Raw genomic sequence first — 11,610 nt, 5'->3', positions numbered from 1 at the left:
TAACTCTTCTTTTTCAAGAGAAAACAGTTTTAGAGATTTCAGCCTTTCCTCGTATAACAACCCCTCTATCCCACACACTTTTCTAGTAACCCTTCTCTGACCCCTTTCTAACAATTCAATGTCTTTCCTAAGGTAAGGAGCCCAAGACTGAACACAATATTCCAAATGTGGCATAACACCTATACATTGAAAATATAGCCTCTTTAGACTTTTTTATACAATATTTCTATAGATACAATCTAAAATCCTATTTGCCTTACCACTAGCAATAGCACACTGTTTGGATGACTTTAGAGATTGATCGACTATTACCCCAAGATCCCTTTCCTTCATAACACTATTAAGGTTATTCCCATCCAAATTATACTTATAATTCAAATTAGGATAACTCACGTGCATTATCTTGCATGTATTATAATTAAAACCCCTCTGCCATTTATTTGCCCAACTCACTGAATGATCTAAATCCTATTGTAAATCAGCAGCATCCTCTTCACAGCTAGCAACACCCAAAACCTTAATATTATCTGCGAATTTAAGTTATTTATTACTATTCCTTCATCTATATCACTGATGTAAACCAAAAAGAGCAAAGGTCCTAATACTGAGCCCTGAGGAACCCCACTTGTGACATTAATCCAGCTTGACTGTACTCCATTTGTAACAATCCTCTGCTTTCTTCCATCCAGCCACTTTTCTATCCAATTGGCTAACTTATCCTCCACATCTATAGAGCTATTTTTTACAAGCCTTTTATGTGGCACCTTGTCAAATGCTTTCTGAAAATCCAGATACACTAAATCTACATAAGCAGTAGCCTTTTCAAAGAATGTTAAAAGATTTGTAAGGCAAACATTTCCCTTAATGAAACCATGTTGACTATCCAATAAAATTCTAAACTTTGTTAAATGACTTTGAAAAGCATCTTTGAACAGACTTTCCAAAACTTTTCCCACAACTTATGTAAGACTAATGGGTCTATAATTACTGGGACAATTTTTTTCACCTCCCTTGAAAAATGGAATTACATTAGCTAAGCTTCTAGTCCTCTGGTACCTGCCCACTATTATAAACCTATTAATCCAAAGAAATATAAATCAGTCGCATATGCTGCTCCTCAGCTTAAAAATGTCACAATATTACTTACCATAATCGTTATATTTACAGTTATATAATATACTTGTGTTTTGTATCTCCTTTTATTCCACCAAAGGTGTCAATAATTTCTGATCTAAGAAGAGAACCACAAAGCTTAGAGCTAAAAGACAACTTAAGAAATGTTGTAACATTATAAAATTATTCACAAAAAACATATTTGTAGTAATAAAATGCATTGATTCATCAGTTTTTCATGCTTGATATTATTGATGCTTTTTCGCGTGATGCTAATAAAATATTTTTTTCAGGTTTTCGACTGAGGCCAAATCTCTTCAAGAAGAGGCCATATTTATTGAACCGTCTGAAATGAAGTATTATGACACTATAGTAGCTACAACATTATATCTTATGTATACATAAGACAAAGAGAACAGGGAGAAATGAAATAGGGCAAAACTTTCGAGTGTATGTTTACCAATTTAGTCATTTCATAGATATATAACTTTTGGCAACTCTAACTAAATTATACACAAAACCAAGCAGAATCGATCATGCTGAGATTATAAATATCACTTTGGATTTACTTGGTTGAAATAAGAGTGAACATATACGTCTGTAATTGACAACATACACAAATATATCAAATTGTCTTCATTTTTTTACATAAGTTTGTATAAATGGTTTGTCCAGTTCAATGTTAATGTTATACGAAACAGATTTATTTACAGAACCAGTATTATAAAACTGGGTCTTATATACTGGGATGCATGCTTATAAATAACTTTTTTTTATAATGGCTGGACACGGCTTGAATGGGTAATGAAGAAAAACTTATATTAAAGTTTTTCTTCATTACCCATTCAAGCCGTCTCCAGCCATTATTAGTCTCAAAGTGGGTTCCTCGTCATCGAATTAACTTTTTTTATGTTCGATAGAAAATAATGGTTAGGTGTATCACGTTCGTGTTCCCCTTTTACGGAAAAGTAGACTTTCACGAAACGTTAAAACCCTGAAGATCAACTCTTGATAGCCGTCTAAGAATATAACCTCAGTCTTATAACTGTGATTCAACGATAGTAGCTAATCAGACATCCTGATGTTTGATGAAGCATTCGTTAGAAAAGCTCTTAAAGAATGACGTATGAGATATGTCTGCTTACGAAGTCATTCACCAAGTTAGACTTCAGCTGAGGTAGGTTAGAATTAAGTGTAAGAAATAAAAGCGTGCAAACAAATGTGAAATCGTATGAATAGAGAACCGATATATGCTTTAACAATTTCGTTACATATAAATCTTAATCTTATTTTAAAATAGATATACCAGATATACTAATTAGGTGCAAAAACACAAGAAACGAAAAGGAAGTTTTCTATGATGTAAAAAATTATATTCTTGCATTTATATTTAGTGATATCACACCTGCCTTAATTAGATATCCAGCAGATAACGAGTTTTTTTTTAATTCGGGAAATAAATAGTGAGACATTTTGAACTTAAATAAAGTAGTAAACACACCTCACATAAACTGTACATGTCTTTGAAATCCACAAGATCTGTACTATACAACGTTTTACTATATATATATTTAAATAAAGGCTACCATATTTCTCTATCTCAAAATCTATTTGGTTTAAGTAATTATCTCGAATGTTAAGAAGTATTATTCCGTTTTTACCAGAGGCCTTCATCTGATAAACATGGAAGCGTATAGCTCAGGTTGCAAATACATCATAAATACAGTTCAGTCTTTGAAACATAAATGCCTCTAAGTAATGATGATGACTGTTCTCGTTGTTGCACAATTAGATGTTAACAAGTACCATCTTGACTAACGATAACTACCTTCTTGTCTTCTCTCTTGGGGCAATTTACTATAAGTGTTATTTTGTTTTAACTCCATTACTAAAGTCCAATTATGTTCCTTACTGGATTAGTCTTTTTAGCTAGGTATTTGTCAGACCAAACGTAGAATACAGGCCAATTTTACGTGATTTTCTATAACTTACAAGCTTAGCTTTACCTTAGGTATACTTAATACTTCAAATTCTTTATCTAGAAGCAATCTGAATTTGGGAAATTTTCATTTTAAATTTTGTTTCTTGTTACTGACACATTCATTCAAGTGTTTCTCTCTTTCATTATCTGTATTCATGAATAAAATACCTTTTTCAGCATAAAAAAGGTTATATTGGTAAAGTAGAAAATTATTATTATTATCGTATGTACAATTTAAATTTAATGTATATATATATATATATATATATAGGTAGTCTACTTTATTCCATTCATTATTTATAAAGTAGGTAAGAAAATAATATTTATGTCCTTTTTATATTCTAAATATCGGCTATTTTGCGTTCTTTCTCAGTTAAATTTTGAAATCGCTGTAGAATATAACTACTGAAATTCCCAATATGTTATTAGAGGCAAGTCCCATGACATTTCTAGCTGTGGTTAATAACAGGTGATTTAATATTATGTGAATGAGTTACTTTAAGTTACGTTAAGTATTTGAGTTTCCAAATTATATTATTGAGTGTATTTTAGTATCTATTTCTTCATAATTCAAAAATGTGTTTTGAATTTACTTTTGAAGTTTATTTAGAAATATTGGCAAAACGACATTTACATTACATAGTAATTTACTTTTTTAATCAAAAATAACTCTACATGTTTCGGTAACTTCTGCAGGAGTAAAAATCTACACAAACAGCGGGATTTTATATAATAATGGTTGGACTCACTGTAATTCACCAGGGTGACATAAATGCTACACATATGAAGTCAATATTTCTCTCAAAAATTCAGCACTATCGCCAGCCAACCCTTCATCTCTATTTAACAAATTATTATGTAATTTACAACACATAATAGATTATCGGATAATAAATTTTATTAGGTAATGTAAAGGTTGTTTGGCCTATATTTTTAAATAAAGTTTATTTATAAAGTTGCTCTATATATATGTTACTTTTAAAGTATTTTACAAGGAATTTCAAAACTCACAACAGCTAACTGAATTATTTCCTATTACAATCCTAGGCTAGAAAATTTAAGATTGTGTTTATTTAGTTTTTGGTAAAATAAAAGTAAATCTTGTGAATAATATACTAGTGATAATATTGTTTCGAAAATGAATACTTTTGTAACGTTGGGTTTCACAAGATTAAGTAAAACAGTTTTATCTTTAGGTCTTTCGCTAAGAAAATTCTAGGAAGAAGCTCCAAAAAAAATCTCTTCTCATAAGACCTTACCCTAAAGTTTTCTTGAATATAGGTTAAATGTAACAACTGTTTTATGATAAACGCTTCTGTCAACATTGTAGAAATATTTGTTAATATTAGTTCCCAAATTTTGTGCAGTAAAATAACGAACAAATCTTATAAGTACTATGAACTAAAACAGTTAACAGAAAGTTAAAGCGTTTATCATAAAACAGTTGTTACATTATAGAAACTTTGTTAATATTAGTTCCCAAATTTTGTGCAGTAAAATAACGAACAAATCTTATAAGTACTATGAACTAAAACAGTTAACAGAAAGTTAAAGCGTTTATCATAAAACAGTTGTTACATTATAGAAACTTTGTTAATATTAGTTCCCAAATTTTGTGCAGGAAAATAACGAACCAATCTTATTAGTACTATTAACTAAAGCAGTTATATTTACAACTGATCCTTCCCTTTTTTGTAAAAATGTCCTAAAGTTAAGACTTTTCGTTATTGGATATTTTTCTGTTAAATTTGTTTTCAAATACTCTTCGGCGATTTCGTCAGTACAAACAAAACAGACGCGTGACATTCGTTTGAAAAACTCTTTGTAAGAGGATAATTTCTTTCAAAATGTCTTGAAGAACATAAATAACTTTCAGTGTGTATCCATAGAAAGAGCTTCTAGATATTTGGATCTGTACTTATGGCAAAGATATGAAGGCTAGCTGCCACTGTCTTTAATTTTGAACTACTTACCCTACCTCCCATACTAATGGATAAGCTGTCGCTCTTAAAATTTACATACAACTTAAAGTGGAGGAAATATTTCGTACAGATTCGAACGCATTTCGCCAACTCCAAAATCAAGAGTGTTACCACAGAACCAACTGCACTCCGTCTTTTATATATGCTAAGATCCCTATACATTTATTCTATTGGTGTGTAGACCAGCTTATTTTGCTTCTGCAAAAATGACAATAATATAATCGAAAAAATGTTTAATTTCATATTCGTGGTCAATTCGATCCATAGTTTTGATTTACGTTACATCATTAAATGGTCTGCAAAATACGATTCCTTAATTTGGTTTCCTAATCCTAAGTGTGATGTAACTTCCATGAACTACATACATCTGACAATTTTCTTTTAAATATCTACCACATATCTCGTTCTTGTTTTTCTTTATATTGTTTCATCCCCACTTAAGCATTCTATTTGAAATTATCAAATAAGAATATAATGTTTTAGAATTAGAATTTTATGTGAAAAATTCTATTTTTGTAAGGCCTAGAATTGAAGATTTTAAGAATAAATGGATACGCCATATTCTGTGCAATATAAATGTTTGCATATATAAATAATAGCATAACCCATAACCGAATCGTAGTGCTGCTCGTAACATATTAAGACTGCTTGTTATATGTGCATTTTGTACATGCGAATTTAGTCCCTTTATTTAAGCAAAGCTAATGTTATATTCGAGTACAGTTTGAAATCAACTGCATATATATTTCAATAAGTCTTTAATATCGTATTATTTAGAAGCATTTAACTGAATTTTATTAAATACGTAACATATTCTCATTATATATTAATGTGTAGATCTTTCGCCTAATACACTGTAATCAACTAAAATTTTAAAAGACTTCTCACTCTATTACGTTAGATATTTATGTTGAAAGAATATATTAGAATTTAAAACGTTCTATAAACTTTACCCTGCTTATTTATATTTCCGTTTAGTGTACACCACGTTAAATGTGAGTTATATTTGGGTTGACTATAACAGAAAATCCAACTTTTTTGTATTATCTAGCACCAGAGTTATTTACTTTATATATAAAATTTTGTATTTATGGCTACTTATGCTAACTGCTACCATTCCTAATTTGGCGATAGGGATCCGCGCTAAAGGATTGACTGTCGCTCTTAGAAAATACCCATTGCTTAAAGTTAGAAGAATATTTTGTGATAACGCGTAGGCTCGACCTCTACACGTAAACTCGAAATACAGAGCTCTACTACTGGGTTAGCTCGCATTCAGTTATTTATCAACAACCTAAACTTCACTAAATACAGGAATTGGGATTTTCTCTTTATTACGCTACGGAACGACTGGCTCTATCTAAACTCCAAGTACCTCTCATAATTGTAAACCCATTTTACTTCTACGAAGAACATACTTTCCCCAGACAGTCCATCGTCCCTAGTGAATGGACTACAAGTGTATTTGAATTCCTCTAGAAATAAAGAATAAAGTTTTGATTCCAAAGAAATTCAAGTAACACAAGTCGGATTACGAAATTTATATGCATGAGTATGTATGTAGAGATGTGAACTTTTGAACGAAACACCGGCATCAACAGCATTACATTATTTTTCTGTCATGTAGAATAGCTTATTTCTTTTTTATGGTGATTGCCATAGTTATATATATCTTACTAAACCTATTACTTTATCTCATTTCCTAACAAAAAAGATAGTCACGAATTTTCTATACATCAACCTTTTGAACTCAAACTATCTGTTGTTCTGGTAATACAAAGTAATTCTATATGTAAAAAAAAAAAAGAGATTTACCAAACTTTAACGCTTTATTGAAGTTCGCAGAAAAGCTTGAAAAACAAATTAAATACCATATGGCTCTGAAAAAGTGCAATGTTAAGTTGGTCTAAACAGTAAAACTACTCATAAAAATATGATAATGTTTAAGTTTGGAAAACGAATTATATTAATATGTAAAAACATACTGTTTCGCTTGAGATGTATTTACATAAATACTAAAAATATAAAACTATGAGTTTCTTAAGAGAAGACGTTTACGCATATGTTTAATTAGTAGTATTTTGTTTTTAAAGATTCTACAATTAAACGAATGTGTACAATAAAAGTAATTTCCATCCTAAGTTGTTCATATAGGGTCATTTCCAGTTTGAATTTTTGAAAGTCTAAGCGTTTCTTATATTTATGATTGGGAATTAGTTTATGATTGTCGACAGGTTCTTCGATAATTTTCTAAATCTTTTTATCCTTCTTTTTCACAATACAAAAGGTTACATTGTAACTTATCTCTTTCAAAGCATCAACCTGTTTTGCAACTGAGAGTTCTCTGGCTAACTGACATATTGGTACTGCATCCTCAGTGTTAATCTTATGAGGTAGCTTATTTGTCTGACCTAAATCACGAGAATCACTGGAGAATATATTTTTTTATATTGCTTGGAGACGGCTTGAATGGGTAATGAAGAAAAACTTTAATATACGTTTAACATAACAGCAAATGTACAACGTTTTGACAAGGTTTTATCTTCATCATAAATAAATAAAATTATGAAACCTTAACATTAACGCATGAAAAGTTATTAACTATTGTGTACAGAGAAATTACAAGATGGAATGTTTGTTTGTAATTAAGCACAAAGCTACAAGATGGGCTATCTGTGCTCTGCTCACCACAGGTATCAAAACCCGGATTCTACGGTTGGAAGTCCGCAGATATACCGCTGTGCCACTGGGGGGTCACATGGAATGAAATATACTGACTTTAAAAAGAAAGCTGCTAAACGTTTATTTATTTATTTCTAAATTCTGATTGCAAAACAACAGAACAATTCTCAATGAGGTGAGTTTTATATCGAACTAAAAATAACTAATGGATAAGTTAACAGAACCTGAAATGAAAATTTTATTCTATTTTTAACCCTATATGATATTACGGGTAGACCATCTTCGTTAGGCAGTATATAACCGTGTTACAGATAAATTAGGCTATTTTAGGTGGTATCTACCACATGGCAAAGGGAGTATGCCCCTAATAATGTGTAAAATATAATAGATTAAAGTTTTAATTTACACGTGTGCTGACTTACACATTATTATTACTTCTTATCTGAATTGTTTCTGTTCACGTCTTGCGGAAATCAGTCATCTTATGTTTCACAGACTGTAAGGGAATAATACAGTTTTGATCACAGTGAACAAGGAAACCAGGGACTGAAGAAACTCGTCAGTTCTTCTATATAAAAATAATGTTTTCGCGCCTTTAGTTTGATAGATTTTACCATGGAGGAGGCTATGTATTTACATCTGATAATTAAATGTAACTCTGGAAAAAGTGCCATTTGCAACATCGCAAAAGTACAGTCATATTCGAATAAAACCCCATAAAGCACTGTAATGTTATCAAGTTGTAAATAAAAGAACCATTGAAGTTCCTTGTTAAGTAACGAAACTATTACATTTAATATTTAATGTAAATTGTATAAAAGTATTACTATTAAGGCTTATTCTGCCTGAGAATTTGAAAAACGTCAGAGGTTATATGCCTTGTAATACAATTCTATACTGATGTCAGATGACATGTTTTTTACTGTGTTATAATATGTATTTAAAGTATAAATATTTAAGAAAGTTTTACGACGTAAGGATTTCAGAAACGTGTTTATATTGGAAAGTCGCACAGAAGTATGAATAAGCAAGTCTTAAACGCTGGACACTAGATTCTTAACCATAGTTGTGAACGTCGTTCAAAATCAGCTCCTATAAAAAAGATATTGAACTGAGAAACGCTTCACATGGACTTCTTCCCACAACAACCAATTTTTTTAAGTGTTTTCTGTTTGTGACATACGTCAGCATGTAATTCAATGAAAACCTAACATTTTTATAACATCTTGAGTGTGTCACATAAGTAACCTTTGAATGATTTTTAGTTATCCATATAAAATCAGAAAGATTAACTTGTATGCCATAGACATTAATATCATACTTGTACGAATGATACGTTTTTAATAATCACATTCTGTAAGTACTAGCCATCAAATTAAACCAACTATATAAAAAATACCTCTTTAACACAAAAGAAAATCATTTCTCGGAATCTTTGTTACGAATATCCATCCCTCTCCGTTGTTTCATAATATATGTACATGTATGTATCAAATACAACACTGACGAATATTGAAATTACATGTTAATGCGTAATATATATATATATATACGTATATACACTTATATATTTAAAGTACAGAAGCCAAATTTCAATTGGACTTATTTCAGAAAGGTTTCCTGGTTCTTTTGGGTATTTCTTTCATTTTTCTTTACACCAAATACATAACACCACTTCCATATTTGTCATAAATATTTACAAGCATTACCTTTTGATAAGTCGAATTGTACTAACGAGCCTATTACTTTTTGAAAAGTGAGAAAGCAAACAGAACTTTATAGCAATGAAAGAGAATAATTTATTGTTTCAAAAACTTCATATGTAGAAACAGTTATATATAAAATAACATTACATTTACAAAAGCGTAATTAAAAATTCATAAAGAATATAATATTTAAAGAACAACGTGCCATGTTAAGGGGTAGCATACAGGATCACATCATTGCAATTGAGACTCAAAATTTACTTGTTTGTATTACTCTATACGTTATGATAAACACATCTTTTTCAAACCTGAAATGTATTGTGTAGTTTTTTTCCATATTAAATAATTTCAGTTTGATAAATGATGATGAATATGAAGTATTAATATCTGAATAAAATGGGCCATATATATTATATATAATAATTAATTAATCAACATGCTCTAAGTACTTAGAACTAGTGGCTTACTATTTAGGTTATTTTTTCTAATGCTATTTACAATTATAAAGCACTTGTCAAGTTCAGTGCAGAAGGATAAAACATAAATACGATTCTCTGTAAGAAGAAACTCTTCATTCCAAGTTTTTCTTTTATTCTTAATTTCATTATATATGTATTGCCAATTCGCTTCCATTCTTCATTTTAGTCCCCCCCCCCGATAGATAAACGTAAGTTTACGAATTTACAACGCTAAAATCCGGAGTTCAATTCCTCGTGGTACACACAGTGCAGATAACCCATTGTTTAACTTTGCGCTTAAACAGCAACAACCTGTGTTTCGAATTTTAATATGCTGCCATCTTCTAGGATATTTATTAAAAGGAAATATGGAGGCAGGAGTCGAGAATCGACCTTGGGTCTTCTTGTTAAAAAGGTAGGTATGCTATCCATTCATCTGGTTTCTTATTCCTTGGAAAAAAAAACATTAAAAAAGTGGTAGTTAGGCTTAAGTGATCGTATAGGCTATTAAACATTACAAAGGTTGTTCTTTCATTGAAACGTTTCAGCTGTATATACCCATCAAGTAATGAAACTTCCTTTTTAGGCCTTTAACTTCGTGTAACATGGCACTGCAATCGTGATGTATGAGATTATGTTTTCTTATATAATCAAAAATATGAAAAACATCTGTTCAGCTTTCATCAAGATGCACAGCTATTTGATAGAGCTTCACTGGACATAGCAAAAAATAATATACTTAACCCATTTATTGCAATTAATCGTCTAACGATGGAAATTTGACTAAACTTATCAGATTTACAGCTGCTTTGTTTGGCCTAGCCTAGTGAATTATGAGATATATATTTTATATAGTTTTATACTGTGAAAACATAAACGATATTTATAACAGAGAACACAAGAATTATCAAATTATGGAACTAGATATTAATTTTGTCTAAATATGTATCAACCTTTCATAAGCAATTAAAACTGATAAATCAGTAACTGACTTTTAGCGCAAAGATACGACATCAGTTGAATATAGTTTAAAGTTCGGTATTTTATGTATAAAAGAGAGGAGAGGTTACACATATTAACATGCCATAGTCACAAGAAGCCAGGCACAACAGTTATCGAGAATATAAAGAGTGTCATACAAAAATAGACAAACTTTTGAACTGTAATAGAAATTTGCTTGATATCTTTCTTGTAGTAAAGATCTAACAATGCATAACCACTATAATTAAACTTTATTTGACTATAACTATCGAGGGGTTGATCGATCAGTTGGATCCATCTTTATATTACGTGCCTTTGTCTTTCACTACTCGCCAATTTTCAGCTAAATACAATTAAGAAAATGCTTTCAATTATCGTAAAGCAATAATTAACAAAGAGCAAGAGGATCTATCAATGAAACTTAAGTAACATAAATTACCTTATTACTTGCTAATAAAAGTTTAACATCAGAAATTAATTTGCTCCATGCACTTATAAATAATTATAGCAAGGAATGACTAATAATCTGTAAATCTTGATTAAATAAAGTTATATAAAATTTAATTACATCATCGAAAAGCACTTAGACATACCTTCTTCAATCATTTACATTTGTTTTGCCTACTAAAACAAACTTAAGAAAGCGACCAAGTATATTCCTGTAGTTAACATAAAAGGCTTTGGAGCTGAGCTTCTATGGTTCTCAT

Source organism: Limulus polyphemus, unplaced genomic scaffold (assembly GCF_000517525.1).
Source record: "Limulus polyphemus unplaced genomic scaffold, Limulus_polyphemus-2.1.2 Scaffold391, whole genome shotgun sequence".
In the NCBI taxonomy this organism is placed as follows: Eukaryota; Metazoa; Arthropoda; class Merostomata; order Xiphosura; family Limulidae; genus Limulus; species Limulus polyphemus.
Note: the sequence above shows the minus strand (reverse complement) of the source record.